The 14,814-nt window shown below is 58.5% G+C and overlaps 1 long non-coding RNA gene across 1 annotated transcript in view; it reads left to right on the top strand.

Annotated features, from left to right (window-relative positions):
- LOC106498835 (uncharacterized) overlaps positions 1 to 2,239 on the top strand; it is a 28,035-nt gene extending 25,796 nt beyond the window's left edge. The window contains exon 5 of the long non-coding RNA XR_001295056.2: positions 777 to 2,239. This is a non-coding gene — a long non-coding RNA (uncharacterized lncRNA). The remainder of the gene's footprint in view (positions 1 to 776) is intronic.
- The last annotated feature ends 12,575 nt before the right edge of the window (positions 2,240 to 14,814 follow it).

Genomic DNA, 14,814 nt, shown 5'->3' with positions numbered 1-14,814 from the left:
CTTTCGCTTCGGATCTGCGAGGCCCCTTTTCACGCATCTATTTCTGACCCTATAAAACACAATCTGCCAGGGTGTGAGCATGCAGGGGGGCATCCAGAAGAGATGATTGCAAGGGTCTGGCTTGCCCAAGGCACTAGGCAGCTCAGCCTCTCTGTGCCTCCTTGCAGGTGCCTCTGAACCGTGGTTGCGAAGTCGCAGAGACACTGCCCTTTAATCTGTCTGTAGAGGAGATCTGCGCTGGTGGTAATTCGAGTAGCTGTAGCCTGCATTAATACCTGTAGCCCCTGTCAGTGGCCAAACTAGCGAGGCTTGTATCCTGTACAGCTCCTATGCCGATTTGCTGAGGACTAATTGAACTGAAGTGTTTGCCTGCCCAGTTAAAAATAGCACGAGCCTCATGTAACTTGAGATGAGCCCTAAATACTTTTCTTCCCAGCTTTCTGGTTGCACTGTTAACCCACAGGGCTTTACATGTCTCCCTTCTTCCATCCTGCTACCTACAGCTAACACAGTAATGAGGGACAGGGAGCCCATTTCACACCAGGTTATGACAAGATGGTAGCACCAAAGGTTTCTTCCACAAACTAGTCATTGCTAACTGCCAGGAAATACTGATCTAAGTTTTTTTGCACTGTAAAATTCTCCCCAAAATATACAGAGAAGTAGCCTCTTCATGTACAGTGAAAATTTAGAAGTGGAGCTGCAGGCTGCCATGGAGACCGGGCTCTGTTTGCAATCTTCTTGTCTTTTATTGTCTCTCCTCCTCTCCCAAGCAGCTGAAAAGCAGCCAGGAGTCGCTGTGTGCGAGTCCCTGCCCTTTCCCGCCTCCCGTCCTCCGGCCGGCCGACGCTGCCCAGCCTGCCCACCCTCCCGGCGGCTAGGTAAGTGCTGGGGAGGCACAGCTGGCTCCCCTCTCTCTCTGCTGCCTGGTCTTTCAACTTCTCTAGGCTTTTGGCACCTCCGAGCAGATCAGTGCAGCTTCTCTCTCAGTCCTGCAGGGCCTAGGGCCTCCAGTTCACGTGCACCATGAGCGCTTGCAGAGCCCGCGGCAATTGCTGCTCTACGGACCTACCTTCTGCTATCTCTGGCTCTCCCCTCACTGGTGATGGGCAGTTCAGTAAGGATATTAGCAGCCAAAGGCTGAGATGATGCTGGTTCTCTTGGAATATATTCCTAAAGGGAGAATTTGCTGTAGGAGGAGCGGAGCCCAGCATGGTGCATAAGATGGGAGACAGGAATGAAATTGAAGAGGTAGAGAGCGGAAGGAAGGACGGAAGGAAGGAATCCTACATCATCAGCTGGAAACTGCCTGTTGCAGTGGGAAGCTTTAGCTGCTTTCCTTAAGAAAGAGGAGGGAAAATAGCTCTGAAAACCCTGAATCTCTGTCCTTAGCAGGAGACCGTGGTTATCAGATGAAGAAATGCTCTGAGGCAGGACCTCAAGATTTTTCAACAAACTAAACTTTTCCTTGGCAAGGCGAGGCTCAGCATCACAGCACCTGACCTCCAAAATTAAACTGTGCAATTTCTATCTATGCTACCATTCTTGTTTGTGATGCCAGTTATCCTGTGATTTGTCTAAATACAGGGTATTTTTGTACCCTGTATGATGCTCAGCCAAATGGGGGCTGAAAAAAGGCAACTTCTGCATGTTGATAGAGAGCCAATCTCGGTCCTTGCTGTGCAAAGGCATCTGCTGTGCTGCCACTGTCTCTTCCTCCTTCAACTCCCTCTCGCGCTTTCTAGCACGCGTTACATTTCCTCATCCCTGCTCTGCTCAACCAGGCTTCAATGCAGCCGCTACAGTGAGGGGAAAAAAGGCAAATTCAGTTCTCTCTTCCGATTTTCCTCCTCCTCTTTTTTCAAGCTTGGCCTGTTGTGAAAACCACCCCTTTAATTCCTGGCTTTCAAACGTAACAATTCTCTCACAAGAGAAATGTACGAAGTTGCAAGTAATATTCAATTAACCTTTACACAAGATCATCTGTAACTGGCTTACAGGGATGTTATTTAATTGTCTAAAAAAATAAACACAGGCACTTGCATTTCAGAGAAGCAAGGCTGTTGATCAGTTCTGGGTTTTGCTGCTGTTAGCACTGATGTCTTTTAAAAGGCAATTAAAGATCTAAACGTTCCTTCCAATTTTCATGCTGAATTAGAACCTATGATATAGTTTTCTTTGCTTATGCAGTATGGCAAGTGGCCAAATGTATCCTGTCTGCATTTATGAATCCTCAATAAATTTCCCTTAGAAAGTTTCACTGATGGCAAATGGCCTTGTGTTATTGCAAGAAGGCAAGTTAAAATGAGCCTTTCGGGGACCTTCCCTCTCACCCCCAGAGGCAGGCAAGCACCCAGCTGCAGCTCTCAGACCTGAGCAACACCAGTGCCCTAAGGTGGAGAAATGCTCATTTCTCCAAAAGCAAGTGGCTCAGAAGATTTATTTAATAAATAATTAAAAATACCCTTATTCTAAGACACAGCGGAGCATGTACATGCATTGCTACCCTCTGCTGGAAGGAACTGGCTTTCACAGAGGCCTTACGCTGCAAATGGGGCTAACGGAGAGCTCCCTTAGCCCACAGGAGGTAAACTTCTGCGTTTGAGGAAGGTCTGAACTGCAGGCTGGTGTTGCCCAGGGTCCCGGGTGAAAAGCAGCGCAGGGCCGGGCCAAGCAGCTCCTTGGCCGTGCTGCAGCTTCAGGAGCCATCCCAGCCCCGCTTGGGCAATGGTGTGCTTCCCCCCGGATTTTGCTCTCTGAAACTAGGGAATGGCCGTTTGCGCATACGTTCAGGACTTCTCAGAATGAATTTGTTCAGCCTTTCTGCTCAAGGGGGGGCCTTTTTAAACATAGGCCAACATAAAAACCCGATAGTAACAAACAATCCACGTAGGAAAGGCTTTGTGACCCACGTGCCAAATCTTTGTACATTCCCTGCTATTTTTAACTAGTCCCTAATGGCAACCATCCACTTAGATCCTGCCCACTCCCAGCCGCACGCCTTTGCGCGCCGTTACCGCTGTGCTCTGCAGACCCAAAGGCTCGCGTGCTTCACGTTGCCTCCCTGCGTCCTGGCTCTCGCTGCAGCTTGCTTTCCGCTTCCACGGAGGGGCTTTCTGTGGCTGCGTGCCTAGGAGCAGTCTCCCGGAGAAAACCACAAAGACGAGCCCAAGGCCAACATGGTAAACATGTAATGTTAAATAAATTAGGCAGGGGGTGACTGCTAAGACCTCCCAACCAAAGAGAAGCACATGACCGAGAAAGAAATATTTATAAACACACACACAAAAGTCCACATTAAGGGGGACTAGAAAAAAACCACCGAGTTTCCCATCAGTGCTAAGTTTTTTCTGAACTCTGTAGGACTGAAGTTCTGTGCCTCGGTGTACGGGGCACGTGCAGTGCTGCCTGATCAAAGCACGCATGGCTCCGTTATCGAGTAGCACCCTACATAATCCTTTTTACACCAGTCTGTGCTTTGAGGAGCAATTATAGCACCCGTTTCCTTTAACGGTTTCAGTGATACTATCTTTTCACACTTGTCCACGCAGTACTTTACACCATGGGCGCTGAGCTCTGCCGGGGTGTCTGTGGAAGAGCGAGTGTCCTCCTGCACAAGCTGGCGAGCCTGGAGCTCAGCTCTCGCTGTCTGAGGTGGGGACGGGCTTTTGAACGTCCCCAGGGACAGCAGACGCACGATCCAGTCCCGGGGGAGCAGCGCTGGGAATGAACGATGGGTGATACGTGCCAGGCTCCTGGTGAGCACGCTGAATGCCGTGGCCAGCACGCCGCCGGTAAGAGCGGAGGTGACCTGGGTGGCACCAGCCCTTCTGGGTTTGCTCCCAGCTGCACCGCGACCGTCTGCCCACCTCTCCACATGCCGCAGATGCCTCTCCTGAGAGCGTGCTGAGCATGACCGTACTTGCTCACAGCAGAGTAAAGGCTTTCAAAGAGGGAAAATAGGGATCTAAGGCTAACAAGATCATCAAAGCAAGGGTCAAGGGAGGCCCGAGACGGCAGAGCAGCAGGCAGCTAGCAGATAGCGCCTGGGTGCAACTAGGTCTTGGCTCTGCCCCGCTACCCACAGAGCAGCTCTGGGGGAACCTGGCAAAGGGATCCTGCTGGTGTCCCTGGTGACATGGATGTCAGGATGTCGCTCCCTGTAGCGACAGGATGTCAGGTTTTGTCCCCTGGGGTACTTTCCCTTTCTCCTTTTTAGAGAGAAAGCTGAGCAGTTGCCTCCCTGGTTCCTCCAGGTCCTTTGCCACCCACTGATCCTTCCCTCCCCACGTCCTTCCCTAACTGCCTTTTCCACTCTGCTCCTCCAGGCAGCTGAGAGCATTGCGTTGAAGCCAGACTTGGCTGCTCCCCTTCCAGCTCCAAAGGGCCTTGGGGAAAGCCCCTTCTCAGGATGCCCCCCCCCTTCCCCAGGAACCAGCCCTCTCTTTGCCTGGCCTTGCACTGGAACGGAGCATCTGCAAGGGCTGAGCTTATCCCCCCTTTCTCCAGTGCTGCCTTTGTCAAAGCCGACCTGGGGTGGAGGGGTCTGTACCTCGCACCCTTGGCTTGGAAAGGCTGCCCTGGGAGTCCCTGAGCCCGCTTCGGTAGTTTGCAGGGGAGCTGGCTTTTCCTGAAATCTCATTTTCCTGCCTGAATCTCACATTCATTTGCCTCCCACCGCTCCGCAGCGCTGCCTGCCAGGGAAGAGTGACTAAAGGGTGGGTGGAAAAGAACAACTCGGGACCAATTTAGCAGCCCGCAGCACCAAGAGGAGGGGGTCACCCAGGGAGCAGGAGGGGCACGGGCACAGCTGGGGCTCTGAGGGTGAGGAGCCGACACGGCTGCGAGCGCAGCCCCGCGAGCGCGCACGCACGCACCGCGGAGACGGGGCTGGAGGCCGGGCAGGGAGCTGAGAGCATCCCACATCGTGTGCAATTGTGTTTCTGAGTGCACTTTCGCAGCTGCCATTAATTGCCCCACTGCTGATTGCACTGATGATTTTGCACTTACGGTTCTTTGTCCCACTGATTAATGGCCCTGGTGATTAATTGCGCGGGTGATACCGCAGCCGACAGCAGGGAAAACTGCTAACTGGAGGGCTTTGCAGACCCTTGAAAAAGCCCCAGGCTGCAGCTGGCCGCCAGGCGTAGGTGCGAGCTGGGCAGGCCGTGCCGCATGGAGGGGGCCCTGCGCAGGCTCGGGGCCGGGAGCGTGGCCGTGCCGGAGGCTGGCTCCACGCAGGGAGCCTCGCAGACCCCCGGCAGCTATTTCAAAGGGGGTTAATCGGCACCTGGAGCAGTGGCATCGGGAGGCCGGACAGCAGAGACTTGCGAGGAGTTTCGCTCCTGCTCGTGCTCCACTTGCTGCAGCCTTCAGTGAGGGAAAGCAGCTCGGGAGGAATTTGGACGGCCACATTAATTACTGCATAAGCATAAGCCTGCTCAGGGAGACGGGGCAGGCGCTGCTCACTTGCCACAGGCATCCTGAGACACAAACGCGAGGAGTTCACAGGTCTCAATTCACTTGTTGACGTGGGAGAGGGGAAGAAACCCCCCAGAACTGCTCTCCTTTGGCAGCCGGGGGTGAAGACAGTCCTGAGGGGCAGGGGCACAGCGCTGCTGGCAGGGGCTGAGCGCCAGCGTGGCAGAAGTGTTAGCGTAAGGGGATAACACGAAAGCAGATGCAAACTCCCCTGGGAGGAAGGGCTTTGTGCCAGCGACGTAGCGGTACCACTGCTGCGGGTCGGGATTGAGGTGTGTGGGCACAAGTGCAGGGCTGGAGCGGGAAGAGGGTCTGCGTGGAGCTATCAGAGCTCCTGCCCAAGCTTGCGCACGCTTGCCTGCGCTGGACCTTCCTGCCACCCCACTGGGGACTTGCACCCTTGACCTGATACCCCTGGACCGTGAGAAAGAGAGACGCTCTCTGCAAAGCCTGAGCAGGCATCAACCCCCCTCGGAGGCAGCAGCAAGGCACAAATTCATCAGTCAGCCTCAGCCACGCTGAGCCCGCGGCCCGGCCCCACGCTTGCCCCCGCCGGCGTGCGGGGCTGCTGGGCTGTGCAGGTGCTCCGGCATCGGGTGCAAAGCACCAGCGCTGTGAGAAGCGATGGCCCTGAGCCGACTTCTGCCACGGAGATGGTCAAGCGTTGCTTTTACAGGCAGAAATTAATCTCTGGCTTTGCAGCGCTTGCATATGAAATCCGGATGAGCCTGAAGATAAGGCAGAGGCACCACGCGAGCCGCGCAGCCGCTGGTCAGCCCTAACCGCCCCGACCCGCACGTACCCGTGTGTGCGGATACACGCACGGAGGAATGCATCAGCACCCAGGTGTGCACGGCCGCGCATCCGTGCGCCCAAGCGAATGCCGGAACACTTCCAGCCAGAAATACCGGCTGCGCGCTCGCACGGAGCGATACAACATCGCTGTTTGCGCCCAGAGGTAGCAGACGCCCACGCGAGCCGCAGCCTCGCTCCTCCGCGCCACCTGCTCGTCCCCCTCCGCCCCCGCTGCCCACCCGCCCCCCACGCCCGCGGGCTCTGCCCGTAACCTATTTCCCACGCGGGCGGGCAGCGCTCTTCCCGAGGAGGGCTCCAAGCCGACAAGAAACCCCGGGCTCGGTTCCTCCTCTTCCCGGGAGTTTGGGGACTCCTGTACGAGCGGCGGCAGCCCGAGGGCGCCGGACGCGCAGCGTTTGCTCAAGTCTCTTTGCAAAGAAGTTTCCCAGACCGGAGGAGACGGTGAGAGGCTCCGGCCCGGCCGCTCTCCGCGGGCTCTGCCCCGGGACGCGCTTTGTTTCCGCGTCCCCCCACTCACCCACCCAGAGCAACGTCCCGGGCCGTGGGGCCCCGCGCGTCCCCCCCCCCTCCCCGCGCAACGCCACCGCCCGTCCCCGTCGCCGCGGTGGGAAACGCGGCGCTGCCCGGCCCCGAGGCGCCTGCCCGGGCGCGCAGCCCCCGCTCCGCGGCCGCGGGAGCCGCCGCTACCTTCAGTCGCCGGCTGCTTCCCCCGGCGCGGCTCCCCGGTGCGTGGCCGGCAGCAGCATCCCCGGCGCGGAGGAGGAGGAGGAGGAGGAGGAGGAGGAAGGGGGGGGGGAGGAGGAGCCTGGCGCCCCGCGCTCCGCGCATTGGCCCGCGCGGGCGCAGCCCCCGGCCTTTGTGCCGCCGGCGCCGGCAGCGCCGAGCCCCGCGCCCGCCCCGCGCTGCCGCCGCCGCTGCCGCCGCCGCTGCCGCCGCCCTTCCTGCCCCGCGCTGGGGCTCGGGGGCCCCCTTGGAGCCTCTTCCGGAGCCCCCCCAGGCCAGGAAAGGCCCGGGCTGGTGCTTCTGCTCCGCTCGGAGCAGGGGCTCGAAGCAGGACCCCCGACGCCCCCTGTCTGGGATGACCGCGGGGCTGCTCAGGCACCGTCTCTCTGTCCAGCTGGCAGAAGGAGGGACGCGTTCCCCAGCCTGGGGGCTGATGCTGCAGGGGCCACGGCCAGAGCCGTCCTCCGTGCAGACGGGAAACTGAGGCACGGTACCGTACCGAGGTGCCTGCCTTACCTCGCCCAGGCCGATGCTCGGTTAGCTGCCTTCGGCTCCACGAGCGAGGCATCGCGTGCGAGCTGCCCTGCCGTGGCTGCCGGGTGCCTGCGCTCACGGGGCAGGACAGGCCGCTGCTGCCCCGTGCGATGGAGCCGCCTTGGAGGTGCAGTTACCTTCCCGCATCCCTGCCTGCCTGCCGAGCCTGCCTCCAGGGAAATCCGTTCGCCTCCTTCCTCCTCACCTCATCGCTAATCCCTCCCTCCGTGGAGGCAGGTTTCCTGCCCCGCTCCCGCCGGGCAGGCCTGCTCGCCACCGCCGAGGTGACGTCGCGCTGAGGAATTTGCCGGGCAGTGGGCAGCACATCCGGGCTTGTCCCGCACACAGTGCCATGCGGCCGCGGCCCAGCCAGGTGTGCGGTGCGGGAGGGCCGCTCCGGCTCGGCACACCTCTGCGGCGCCGGCCTTGGGCTCCCCACTGTCGGAGCAGAGCACGGAGCGGGAAGGGCGCCCAGGGGGGTGGCACGTCTTACACCAAGAGCCGGGCAGTGCAACCTGGCGCAGCAAGGGCTGCTTCTGCCCTGCCGTACACCAGCGCACTCCCAAATCCCAGCCCTCGGCTCGCGCTGCCGGGGCATTTGACACCGAGCAGAAATAGTTACGGTGGGGTGGAACGAGAGAGCGCCGAGCTCTTAGCTCTGCTCAGACCGCAGCGCTGTGATTTATGGAGCGAGCGCTCGGCAGACGAGATCCCCCCCCCTTCTCCTTTGAACGCTGCTTCCTGGCAGCCCAGTTGGTTTCTCTGCTGGTTTGAGCAACGCTCCCACAATCCTGCGGGCTGCCTGCTTGCCTTGAAAGCAGTCAGCTGGAATTTGCTATTTTAGGACCTAAAAATTGACGAGAGGAAGAAGAAGAAGAAGAGGAAGAAGAAGAAGAAGAAGAAAAAGTATATTAATGCGAGCACAGAGGAATGGTTTAGCGGGATTTCACTCGAGGGGGAAAGGAACATAAAAAGTGATGATTCATTTTCAGTCAAGCGGAGCTTTGTGTTTCTATAGTAAGTCGAAACAAAACAGGACGGAGAAGCCAAGAAGTTATTCGTACCAGATGGGCCAGTGGTGGGTTGTATCTGTAGCTTTTCAGGAATTGTCCTGGCTTGGGCTTATTTTGCGGTGATTTAGCTCAGCGTTGCGCTGCCCTGGCCATGGACAGGGCCAGGGGACCGGCCACCTTTTGCACCCTCGCTGCACAGAGGCGATGAAATGCCGGCGACCTGGCCCCGGGGCGGGAGCAGGGCCGGGAGCGCCGCCGGCCCCGCTCGGTCTCACGCCTCCGCCTGCCGGTGCCTGGGCCGGAGCCAGCCCCGACAGGCCACGAGTGACTCAGCCGCTGATCCCTTGGGCTTCATACTAGAGTCTTTCTTAACTGCTCGGAGTAGTCAGCCTGAATGCAGCCCTAAGTGGATTTGCCTGGAGAGATTGCATAAGAGCCCCTTTATTCTTCTATTTGAGGATAAAGGATAAGCAGAAATTACAAAGACAAGATTTTTTCCTTTTTTCTTTACTAACAAATTATTTACAAATCCATTGAAATTGGATATAACCTAAATTCATACTAATTTACTGCTCTGCAAGGGAATTACAAGACAATAAGATCAGCAATAAAAGCAAGAAGTAGGAGTATTAATGACTCTTCCCCTTACAGACCTATGAAGCAATACGGGAAACGTGAGGCAAGGCCGGGAAAAGGAAATGAAGCTCTGCAACTGCCCGGGGTTTGCAAGGGCCCGGTGCCTCCCGGAGGAAGAGCGTGAGTCCCGCCACGGGCGAGGGCGCCCACACGATAATCCCGCTCTGTATTTTTGCACGTGAATTCGCAATAGCAATAGAGGTAGCACATTTAAAGCAAAGCCCAGGGCGGTGCGATACGAGAGCGCGTGTTATTTGGCCTCCTCCAGTGCAAGGGCCGGGAGGGGCGGTGAAGGCGCCCCGGAGGGAGCCCCGAGGCCGAACGCGGGAAGGCGGCTGCCGCGGGAGGCGGCCCCGTGCTCTCCCGACGCCGGGCTCGGTGTCTCGTCAGCCCGGGCGAGCTCCTTTGCCTCCACACGTCCTGCTTTGCTTGGCAAAACCGCCCTGCCAGGTATTGCCCTTGCAGCCGGAGGAGGGAAGCAGCAGGGAAGCCGGCAGCGGCTCCGCTTGCGAGGCAGCGCGCCGCCGCGGGGAGCCGGCTCCTGCGCTCGGAGGGGGCTCGAGGGGGAAAGCGCGGGGAGGCGCTGCCGCCCGGGCGCTGCAGAGGCCCCGCGGGGCTGCTGCGCGGTGGCCGTGCGGGGGGCGAGCGGGGGGCGATTCCCCCGGCTTTTGGAGCGAGGGAGATGGAGGAAGCCCCCGCCGCTTTGCAGAGCGGGTGGAGATGAAGGGGACGTGGGGGCTGCTGAAAGCGGGAGGCAGCAGATTTGGGACTCGGGGCTTCAGCTGCGGGGGACTGTGCGTGGTCCGCGCTTGGCAACATCCGCAGCCCGCTTGGCCGCCCTGTTAGCGGGCAAACGCCGCGGCGGAGATGCGCCAGGCGGCGAGAAGAGCTGCCGCGTGCGGCCAAGGAGGGTCGTGGTTCACGCCAGCGGTGGCTACTCCTGTCGTGAGGGCTTTGCCCGAAGCCTTTGCAAGGCTGCAGCGCCGGGGGCACATGCATATTCATCAGCGAAGCCCCGCTGCGGCCAAGGCACCAGCTGACACCCGCGAGGTGCCCGCGAGCCGGCCCTCGTTGTGCTGCACAAAGCGGTTTCCAGCCAGCAATGCAAATTTGTTTCGTTTTGGTCGAGGTGGAGGGCAGAACCCATCTAGCTGATCCCCTCCTACCGTATCCTTCCCGACCGGATTTAATAACAAAGCCGAACAATGCGGCACGGACGCGACGCTCGTCGGCGCTCCTCCGCTCGCTCCTTCTGCGCTCCCCGTCCCCCCGTGCCTTGTCGCTGCCTCGTCCCTCTGGTCCGTGAGCTCCTCGGGACGAGGTGGTTTATAACAGCGCAGGCGCCACGGAGAGGATGAGGAGGGTTTGGTTGTTCCCCGTGAAACAAGGTTTGCCAAGGAGGAATGATGCCCTCGTTTGTGGAGCGCATCGTCCTGCAAATGGGTTCGGGGTGAGACGAGCCAAATCCTGGGGGCCGGGTCCGCCACGGGCCGCGAAGCCCCCGCTCCGGGCACAGCGCCCTCGACGGCCTGGGCTGCAGAAGTTACGAGCTGTCAGATGAACTTTTAAGGATCCTGCGGGAAAACGGAGCCTGGTCGTCTTGGGCGAGTGAGCCGGCGTTGCCGTGATGGAACGTTAATTCAGAGGGGGAGAGCGAGTTGGCAGGACCCGTTCACAGGAAGGACTTCCAATCTGCCAAAAGCAGATTTTTAGGGAAAATAAAGCCAGTCAAAGCTGGAATGGAAAGCAAACTCCGTGTGGCTTTCCCGGCGACGGCTGTGTCTCGGCTATCTTTTGAGGCACCCCAGAAGCGACGGCAGCGGCAGCCCACGAGGGCTGGGAACCATCCCCGGGCCAGGCCCTCGGCACCCTCCCAGCGTCTGGATGTGTTTTGATTCATGGTTTCGGTCCAAACCTGTTTAGCAGCAAAAAAGACAAAAGGTCATGAGAAAAGCATATCGCATCCGAGCTTACGAAAACAGGCTGAAATTTCCTCTTCCACTTCTGGGATTTATCTGCTCCTTTCCCATTAAAATTAATGATAACAGTGCATCCATTTCCGAGCTGCTTGATAGCTCTCCAGGCTCCTTCTTTGCTTGATGCTAAAAGAGAGGCAAGCCCAGGCTGCGTCCCCAGAGCCTCGGAGCAAAGTTTGCTCGTGCAGTTAAACAAAGCAGCTTCCTCTCTGCCCAGCAGAGTTGCGAAACAGTGATAAATCGCTGAGTGGTTCTCGGTATTGAGCGGTGATGCTAATCTGGGTATCTGTCAGCTGGACACCCTGGCCACGCCGCAAAGTCTTGCTTTTCTCGTTCAGATCTCCTGCAGCTTGGAGCATCGTCCTGGAGCCACTTCATTGCAGGAGTCCTGATAATAAGCAGTTTCTAGTCCTCAGGGCCAGAAAGAAAAGCTTGAAAATTTGACTCCTCGGGGCATCCAAGACAAAAGGCGAACGCACACAGACCCTCAGATATATCATCTCTTAGAGCATCGTGGTCTCCAACCCTGCCTGTGATTTGCGGAGGGAGTTGACTCACGGTGTTTACGTGGGTGAAGGTGGTGATGGCGAGCAGATAACTCGGAGCCACGGGAGGAGCTGGAACCAGCACCACCATTTGGGGGTGGCTCGGAAGCACAAATCAGCTGCAAACCTGAAATCTCCCAAGTCACGGCGCTGTCCTGCCCCGGAGCTCAGGCGCGCTCCTCGCCAGGCCGATCGATCGCCGCAGAGGTTTTCCCGCTGTCAGCCCGCTCCTCCCGGCCCGGCTGCTCCTCCCCGGCATTACTCACTGACTTATGTAATGCTGATCCCGGAGCCCTGCACGTATGTGAGTAACCAGTCGGGCAGCAAAAATATGCTGCTCGAGAAAGCGGTGAGGGCAGTTTGTCTCACTCCGTCGGCCTGCCTTGCTCCCAGGACTCACCCCGAATATTGCACAGCCTGCTTTTCCACCTCCTACCGGGGGAAAGGAGGAAGAAGAAAGACTTGGCCTTCTCTTGGGATTATTCAACGTGCTGCTCAGCTCAGCCTGCTTCTGCTTCATTGGCCTACAAATCCAGATTCCCCTAAATAATTCAGCAGAGCTGCTGCACTCCAAGGCTGAATAATTCATCCCGGATCTTTGAGGCTGGGTGGAGGGAAGCGTGGTTGCATCATCCATTAGGGAAAGCTTTGGGGGATCTTCACTCCCTTTCAGCACCGAGTTTTCCTCTGATCAGGCCAAGCAGATGCTCCTGTTTTCGTGGCTGTAGGATAAGGACTGAGAGATGCAGCCACGCTAATGCATCCGACGGGCACCAGATGCCGAAGCAACCGCCCGTATCCAGGCTGGGCGTCTCTCGCGTCTCCCTTTGCCGCGGGCCCCACGAAGGTGGAGGTTTTGGGGGGCAAAGTGTGACCGTAGCCAGGACTTCCCGGCGAGTGGGGTTAAAGGGGACAGCGCAAGGGATGTGCAAATATTTCCTCTGGGACCAGCCTGCAGGCAGAGCGCGGCAGGCGGCTCCCAGGGCTGGGAAACGGGAAGCGGGGGGACAGCAGAGGCGAGACCTGTTGCTTCTCCTCTCTTTTCTCCCTGCAGATATTTGGGATCCGGTTGCTCAGGGAGGCAAGCGGCTGCAGCAGCCCGACCCTGGGGCTGCGCGAGCGGCCGGCGCAGGGGAGCAAACGAGGAGAAAGTCTCTGGTTTGGTTTCCTGTTTGCCGGGGGCAGCCGAGGAGAGGGGCGGCCGTGGGGAGGCTGGAGCTGGGAAGCAGCCGCATGTGAGAAACCCGTGATGTGCTTTCAAATCCCTTTCGCCGGAGATGACTCTCCCACGGGGAATCGTTGAGCAACGAATGTCAGCAGCCGGCTGCTTTCTAGCTCAGCAGACATATGCGCCTGCGTTTCCAAGGGACCGTTTAAATAAAAAATTACACTGATTTGTGGGATTTCAAAATAAGGCTCTGACGGGCCAGGGTAAGGCCTGCCATGGCCCCACACAGGGCAAGAAGTTGTTCCTGGCACTTCTTAACTCTGGTCCGCTGGGATCTGGGCAGCTCAGAGGCTCCCGCCGCTTGCGTTGCAGCATCGCCGGCAGCGCCAGCCCGGCCCCGGCCCTCGGCCGCAGGCACAGCCCCGGGGGCGTTCGCCTCGCCTCGACCCCCCGCCGGAGCCCAGGGGCAACGCTGTGGATTATTAACCTGTCCCGGGCCAGAACGGCTGCAACAGGGGCGCCGTGAGCCTGGTACGCACGTGCGCACACGCATGCAAACACACATGTGTGCAAACACACATGCACACAGCTATGTGCATGCGCACACACGTGCATGCAGGGCCTGCTTCGTTATTAGGAAAGGCAGCTTGAGATCCAGCCCGCCTGAGGGAAGGAGCATTTCCCTTGGAGGAAAAGCTGGTGAAAGCAGCAAAGGCAAGGACAAAGCCGCCTTACGCCTTTGCGCCACTCAGGTCCTCTCCGTTTCCCCGGCCGTCACTCCCTCCCCTGCCCTGCAGGCTGCAAAACCCAGCTAAATCCTGACCACGCTCCTCATATTCCCCATCCCTTTCTCCTCTGCATCCCAGTGATAAAAGGTCCTTTCCCCCTCCCAGCTGCCCCTTCCTCCCTCAAGGTGGGGCTAGGCCTTATCTCCGCACAGCGTAATTCGATTTTTACGGCACTGGGAGCACTGGTAATTATCACAATAAAAGAGGAGATGGTTGCGCCGGCCACGGGGGATATTGCCACTGAAGGGGGACGCCGCGCTGCTCGCCTGCCCCTCCGCCTGGCCTCCCTGGTCCCCAAACCGCCCGGCGAGGCCGGGACCACGCGGCTCTCGCGGAGCCGCCAGCTCGGCGCCCTCCTTCCCCGGCACGCTGCCGGCCTTGTTTACGATGGCCGTAAAACCCAAATGTGCTTTGCAGTTTAGCTTCGTACATTATAAACCATAATCCAGAGCCCATAAAGGAGCGAGTCCTTTGCATAACGGCCGCGTACGTCTCTTTATGTGCTTTTATGGCGCGCCGGGGCTGTGGTTACAGCAGCTCCCCACCTCGCGGATGCGCAATCAGAGCAGCGGGAGCAGCCGGCCGGGGGCTCGGCGGAGACGCCGGCGCCCGCTGGTCCTTCGGGCAACGCGGGGGGAACCCGACCCGGGAGCTGCTCCCGCGTCCGCCGCACCCGCACGTGAAACAGCCCTGGGAAATGGGCAGCATCCGCCCCTGGCTGCGGCGGGCTGGCGCACGGACCCGGATTTTAGCCCATCTCAAATAAAGGAGGCTTAAAGGGGGTTAAAAGGCCCCCGGGGCAGTTTCGGGGATTCGGAGGCGCGCGAGGAGCTGGCTGTGCTTCCCCGGGGAGAGCAGGGATCGGGGCGCGTGGAAGCAGCTCTAGCACCGTCTAACAGCTCTCCTCCCCGGTCTGTTTATTTATTTTGCCCTTGTGAGACTTACTGATTTAGCTACACTGCTGCAAACTTGAATCCCTTAAACCAACTTAAATCATTTGTAAACCCAATCAGTAATCCAGGGATTTGCTGAAGGAGGCTCTGCGTAAACACAAGCACGAGCTGTTTTCATTAAACCAGAGCAAAACCTGGAGCCGCCGTTCTCTTCTGCCTTTCCTTCATAGTAGTTTAAACC

The sequence above is a fragment of the Apteryx mantelli genome, chromosome 29 (genome assembly GCF_036417845.1).
Source record: "Apteryx mantelli isolate bAptMan1 chromosome 29, bAptMan1.hap1, whole genome shotgun sequence".
Lineage (NCBI taxonomy): Eukaryota > Metazoa > Chordata > Aves > Apterygiformes > Apterygidae > Apteryx > Apteryx mantelli.
Note: the sequence above shows the minus strand (reverse complement) of the source record. Positions and strands in the feature narration are given on the sequence as shown.